This window comes from Lipotes vexillifer, unplaced genomic scaffold (genome assembly GCF_000442215.2).
Source record: "Lipotes vexillifer unplaced genomic scaffold, Lipotes_vexillifer_v1.1 scaffold469, whole genome shotgun sequence".
In the NCBI taxonomy this organism is placed as follows: Eukaryota; Metazoa; Chordata; class Mammalia; order Artiodactyla; family Lipotidae; genus Lipotes; species Lipotes vexillifer.
Genome location: NW_006788006.1, coordinates 2,110,000 through 2,116,340, shown reverse-complemented (window position 1 = coordinate 2,116,340; position 6,341 = coordinate 2,110,000). Strand labels below are relative to the sequence as shown.

Here is a 6,341-nt window from a genome sequence, read left to right as displayed (position 1 = left end):
GACTCTCAGACTCTCAACCACTGCACCACCAGGGAAGCCCTCTGCTCATTTTTTGATTGGGTTGTTTGTTTTTTGATATTGAGCTGTATGAGCTGTTTGTATGTTTTGGAGATTAATTCCTTGTTGGTTGCATCATTTGCAAATATTTTCTCGCATTCTGTAGGTTGTCTTTTTGTCTTTTTTTCTTTTTTCGATCTTGTTTATAGTTTCCTTTGCCGTGCAAATCTTTTAAGTTTAATTAGGTCCCATTTGCTTATTTTTATTTTTATTTCCATTACTCTAGGAGAAAGATCCAGAGACTGCTGTGATTTATTTCAAAGAGTGTTCTGCCTATGTTTTCCTCTAGGAGTTTTATAGTATCAGGTCTTACATTTAGGTCTTTAATCCATTTTGAGTTTATTTTTGTGTGTGGTGTTAGATAATGTTCTCATTTTATTCTTTACATGTAGCTATCCAGTTGGGTGAACTTTCTAGGAAGTGAATTATATCTCCATATAGAGGTAGGAGAGGGGTGAGGCCTGTCCCCAGAGATGAAGCCCATAGGAGATGTGGCAGGTGAGGAGGGATGAGCTGGGGAAGGTAGGCATGAGCCCTTCTGGCTCACAGGGCAGCAGGAGGCCGAGTGCCGGGGGCGGGGCGGGCATGGGCGTGGGGAGCCAGGATGATGAGGGAGCCTCGGAAGGTTTGCATGAAGGAGCTGTGAACTGTCTCCTCCTGCAAAGCAGCTGCCTTGGGAGCTGGTCTGTCTTGCTCCTGGGCTGCCTGGTCCCTGTGCCACACCTGGGAGGCCACCCACGTGCGCTGTGGGAAGAGTTGTCCTCTACGGACCATGGGCTTGAGGCTGACTTTATATCCCGGGTTTCGGTACCCACTGATACCCTGGGATGTGAGCCCTGCTGTCAGAGGTTCTGGAACTCACCTGTTAAATTGATCTTCCTAAATATTGTGAGTTGCTGAGGGCAGGGCCAGCCTGGTCCATCTTTGAGCATGTGGTTCACTGGCCTTGTGGGTGGTTTCCATAGTACTCGATGAGGGAGAGGTAGAAGGGGAAGAAGTAGTCACCTCACCTGGGAGCTATCCACACCTGCCCACCACACCTGGGAGCTATCTACACCTGCCCACCACACCTGGGGGATTATCTGCCCCTGTCCACCTCACCTGGGGGGCTGTCTACACCTGCCCACCACACCTGGGGGATTATCTGCCCCTGTCCACCTCACCTGGGGGGCTGTCTACACCTGCCCACCACACCTGGGGGATTATCTGCCCCTGTCCACCTCACCTGGGGGGCTGTCTACACCTGCCCACCACACCTGGGGGATTATCTGCCCCTGTCCACCTCACCTGGGGGGCTGTCTACACCTGCCCACCACACCTGGGGGATTATCTGCCCCTGTCCACCTCACCTGGGGGGCTGTCTACACCTGCCCACCACACCTGGGGGATTATCTGCCCCTGTCCACCTCACCTGGGGGATTATCTGCCCCTGTCCACCTCACCTGGGTGGCTGTCTACACCTGCCCACCACACCTGGGGGGTTATCTGCCCCTGTCCACCTCACCTGGGGGATTATCTGCCCCTGTCCACCTCACCTGGGAGCTATCTACACCTGCCCACCACACCTGGGAGCTATCCACACCTGCCCACCACACCTGGGAGCTATCCACACCTGCCCACCACACCTGGGGGATTATCTGCCCCTGTCCACCTCATCTGGGGGGCTGTCTACACCTGCCCACTACACCTGGGGGATTATCTGCCCCTGTCCACCTCACCTGGGAGCTATCTACACCTGCCCACCACACCTGGGGGATTATCTGCCCCTGTCCACCTCACCTGGGGGGCTGTCTACACCTGCCCACCACACCTGGGGGATTATCTGCCCCTGTCCACCTCACCTGGGGGGCTGTCTACACTTGCCCACATCACCTGGGAGCTGTCTACACCTACCGACCTCATGGGCGGTGGGGGGTCTGTCCCTGTCCCCCTGCAAGTGGGTCAGCGGTACTGTTGGCCCAGTGGCCATCTCAGGCCCTGCCCACTATTGACCCAGTCTCCTGCAGAGTCAGGTGAGTCCACCCACAGAGCAGAGGGTGCTTGGAGCTGCTGGTGGCCTAGTGACTCTTTGGTTCTCTCCTGGACCAGGGCGTGTCCAGAACATTCCTGGCACTGAGCTGGCATCTTCCCCAGGACAGAAACAGCCTGACTGGCAGAGCCAGAGCGTTCACTGTGGCACTTTTCTTTCCAGCCTGTTTGCTCAGAAGGCAGAACCAGCCAGGGTGCCCATGTGGGACTGAATTGTCTGGCCCTCGGTTGTCTCCTCCATCAGATCTCAGAACTGGCGTGCCATCTGAGGCAGGTTCCTGCTCTCTCACCTGTCGGGAGACTCCAAGAATGAATGATCGAGGCCAGGTTGAAGCCCAAGGGACAGACAAAGGTGCCGACCCCCGAGACACCGGTGCCTGGAGGTGTCTGACTCTGAGCCATGCTGAGGGCTCTGTTGCTGGTAAGAAGGGCCTCAGTTGGCACTCTCAACTCGTCCCAGGACAGATGCAGTGCCCCGCGTGGCACTCTGCCTGAAGGTTTATGGCCCTGGGTGATGTAGATGGGTGTAGACAGACCTCAGGTCAGGTGGGTGGGTGCAGACAGCCCCCAGGTCAGGTGGGCGGGTGCAGACAGCACATGTTATGGGGACTCACTCTGAGGCACAGCCACCCAGCTGAGGGAGCACCCCAGGAAGGGCTTCACAATGATGAAGCACCCCACAGGACCTGAAAGCTGAGAAGGAGCCGCAGGGGTACAGAGAGTGCATCACTGAGTGTTCCCCCAAGGGTGGCCTGCAGGGGATGCCTGGGGTCTGTCCCAGCGACAACGTGGCTGTTTGGGGGTCCCAAGGGAGACAAGCTGACCAGCGGTCTGGGGTCTGATGATCACGGAGGGTGTGTCTTTTGCCCTGAAGGAGAAAACCCAGCAAACTGGGGTTTCAGGGAAGTGATTCTGGGGACATCCTATCAGACGTTTCTGCCGTCAAGTGTGGAATAGCAAGGCTGGTGCATGCGCGTAGAAGAGCAGGCAAGGCACCTGCAGGCTTTCAGGGTCACGCTGACACTGCCCCGGGGCCCGTATCTGACCTGAGAACTGACGGGCTGGACATGGCTGGCCCAGGGACCGCCTGCCCATCACTGCCCTCACTGGGCTTGTGTGCACTCCCAGCCCCGAGGAGATGGGATGGGCCCCATGGGGCCAAGAGAGGAGCCTGGCTTGATCTCTGGGTACCCCCATTCCAAGATGGTCCACAGCAGCCAGACTCAACCCTCCCCACTTCCCCATGCTCCTTGGAGCAGGCATGAACTCCTTCCTGTCGACAGGGCACTATGTGACAACGCTGTGCTCAGAGGGGCATCTGGGGACTGCTGGCTTCTCCCAGACCCAGGCAGGGCAGAATCCAAGAGTACGTTTCAGACTTATTTGTCCCACTCGGCAGAGTTCTCAGATGTCTCCCCCTCCTTGAAAGTCTTGGTCCTGTGTCCCATTCTCCTGCATCTCCGCTTTTTAAGAAAAAAATGTAGGGGAATATGGCCAGTATTTTGTAGTAAGTGTAAACAGAGTGTGACCTTCAAAAATTTATTAGAGAGGCAGCTGCGTCATCACATTACTCGGATGGGCGGCCGCCCGCGGAAACTTGAAATGGATGATGGGTTGCTGGCAGGTGGTGGGCTGGGGTCGGAGGCTATGGCGCCAGACCCCGAGCGCACCGGCTGGGCTGTGGAAGAGGAGCCGGGACCCCTCGAGAAAGGTTTGTTCGAAGATGAAGATTCATGCAGTGATTGTAGCAATCATGATAAACCAGATACTAGTTTACCAAGTTTTGTGCCAGAAAGTCAACTTTTGTTCTGTGAGTGATTCAGCGCTTATCAAGATTACATTTTAGCTGACTGCAAGGCCTCTGAGGTAAAAGAATTCACAGCTGGGTTCTTAGAGAAGGTCCTTGAATCATCTGGATGGCGTGTAGTCTGGCACACTAATGTGTTCGAGGTGCTGGCTGCAGTCACAGATGTGGACTTTGCAGCCTTGAAGGCAGTGGGGAGGCTTGCTGACCTGGGCCCGTACCTCTGTGAATCTCAAGTGAGCACTTTTACTTTGGAGTGTATGAAAGAGCTCCTTGATCTGAAGGAACACTGGTTGCAGGAGCTGTGGGTGGTGTTTGATGATTCTGGAGTATTTGATCAGACAGTACTTGCGATTGAGCATATCAGGTTTTTCTATCAGAACATTTGGAGGAGTTTGGCTGAAGAAGAGAATGAGTATGATTACTTTGTTAGGTGTGTTGAACCTCGTCTGAGATTGCATTATGACATTCTTTTTTTTTTTTTTTTTTTAGATGTTGGGGGGAGGAATTTAGTAGTACGCGGGCCTCTCACCGTTGTGGCCTCTCCCGTTGCGGGGCACAGGCTCCGGACACGCAGGCTCAGCGGCCATGGCTCACGGGCCCAGCCGCTCCGCGGCACGTGGGATCCTCCCAGACCGGGGCACGAACCTGTGTCCCCTGCATCGGCAGGCGGACTCCCAACCACCGCGCCACCAGGGAAGCCCGCATTATGACATTCTTGAAGACCAAGTTCCTTCAGAACTTATTGTTGACTATCAAAATCTGTTGACTCAGTGTGAGGAGAGTTACAGGAAATTTTTAAATCTGAGAAGCTGTTTGTCAAATTGTGACTCTGATTCTGAGCAGGAAAACATCTCCATGCTGGAAGGGTTAAAATTCTATTCAGATATCGAACAGTTGAAACGAAAGCTAAAACTCATAGAGAATCCTTTGTTGAGATGTCTTTGGTTATCAGAAGAATTCTAATATACAAGCAAAGGGCATCCGTCCAAATGGCCAGAAGGTCACCCACGTGGTCTCCACCACGACGACTGGTCTGCTGTAGTCCCTGCTCAGGGATAAGCTTTGTCCAGAGCCTTGTACGGAAGAAATAGAAATTCAGTTCCATAGTGATCCATTGTCTGCTATAAATGCCTGCTATGAGGGCGACACTGGCCATTACGTGGTCCTGGCCATTACGTGGTACATGGTACATTCTCCATTGCCGACTCCATTGAGTTGGAAGGGTATGGTCTACCAGATGATATCGTGATAGAAAAGGGAGGCAAAGGAGGCACTTTTGTGGATTGTACGGGTGTGGATATTAAAATCTCAAGCATAAAATTTGTTCAGCATGATGCCGTGGAAGGAATCTTAATTATTCACCGTGGCAAGACCGCATTGGAGAACTGTGTACTGCAGTGTGAAACTACAGGAGTCACAGTATGAACGTCAGCAGAATTTTTAATGAAGAACTCAGATTTATACAGTGCTAAGGGTGCAGGTATAGAACTATATCCCGGGACTAAGTGCACCCTGAGTGACAATCGGATCCATCACTGTAAAGAAGGGATCCTCATCAAGGACTTCTTAAATGAACACTATGACATTCCCAAAATATCCATGGTGAATAATGTCATACATAATAACGAAGGTTATGGTGTTGTCTTGGTGAAACCTACAGTTTTCTCTGACCTGCAAGAAAATGCCCAAGATGAAACTGAAGAAAATAAAGCACTTAAAGTTCAGACAAGTGGAGAGACAGATGTAGCTGAAAGAGTGGATCTAGAAGAGCTGATTCAATGTGCAAATGGTAAAATGGAGCTTTATGTGAGAGTGACCTTTCTGAGCAAGTTGAAAGCAATTGCGAAATTGTAATTGAACCAGTTGCTGCCTCCACACAAAAAGGCCAGATGAAGAAAAGGTTGAGTGAACTGGGGATCCCACAAGCTGATGACAACTTAATGTCACAGGAGATGTTTGTTTCAATCCAGTTCAAGTGGAATGGGAAAGGGAGTTTCGGCACATTTCTGTTCTGACCACTGTGATGTAAATAGATAGCAAAAGATTGGATTTTGCACATGCTGCCCCCAAGAATCACTGCTGCTATCATACTTTGCTTCATGTCTATATTTTGTATCTGATAAATTCGATTGGGTTTGAGGGAAACGTAGATTTATTTCTGTCTGCAGGTGTTGCACATGAAACACTCTTTATAAAGAAGGTCATAAAAACATAAAATAGAAAATATTTGGAGATTTCTTATCTAGAAAGTCTTGCTTTTTCAAACACATAGTTCTCATATTAAGTCTACTAGTAACTTTCTAGTATAAATACACTTTAGCACTTCAGCGAGGAGGAAGAAAGGCAGGGAATGCACGATGAGTGCACAAAAACACAATAGGCCTCAATGTGCAGTATTCTTTTTTTTTTTTTTGCAGTACGCGGGCCTCTCACTGTTGTGGCCTCTCCC

At 51.2% G+C, this 6,341-nt stretch overlaps 1 pseudogene; it reads left to right on the top strand.

Moving 5' to 3' along the window:
• The first annotated feature begins 3,687 nt into the window (after nucleotides 1–3,687).
• On the top strand, nucleotides 3,688–5,907 carry LOC103072498 (SHC SH2 domain-binding protein 1-like; annotated as a pseudogene).
• Nucleotides 5,908–6,341: the final 434 nt, after the last annotated feature.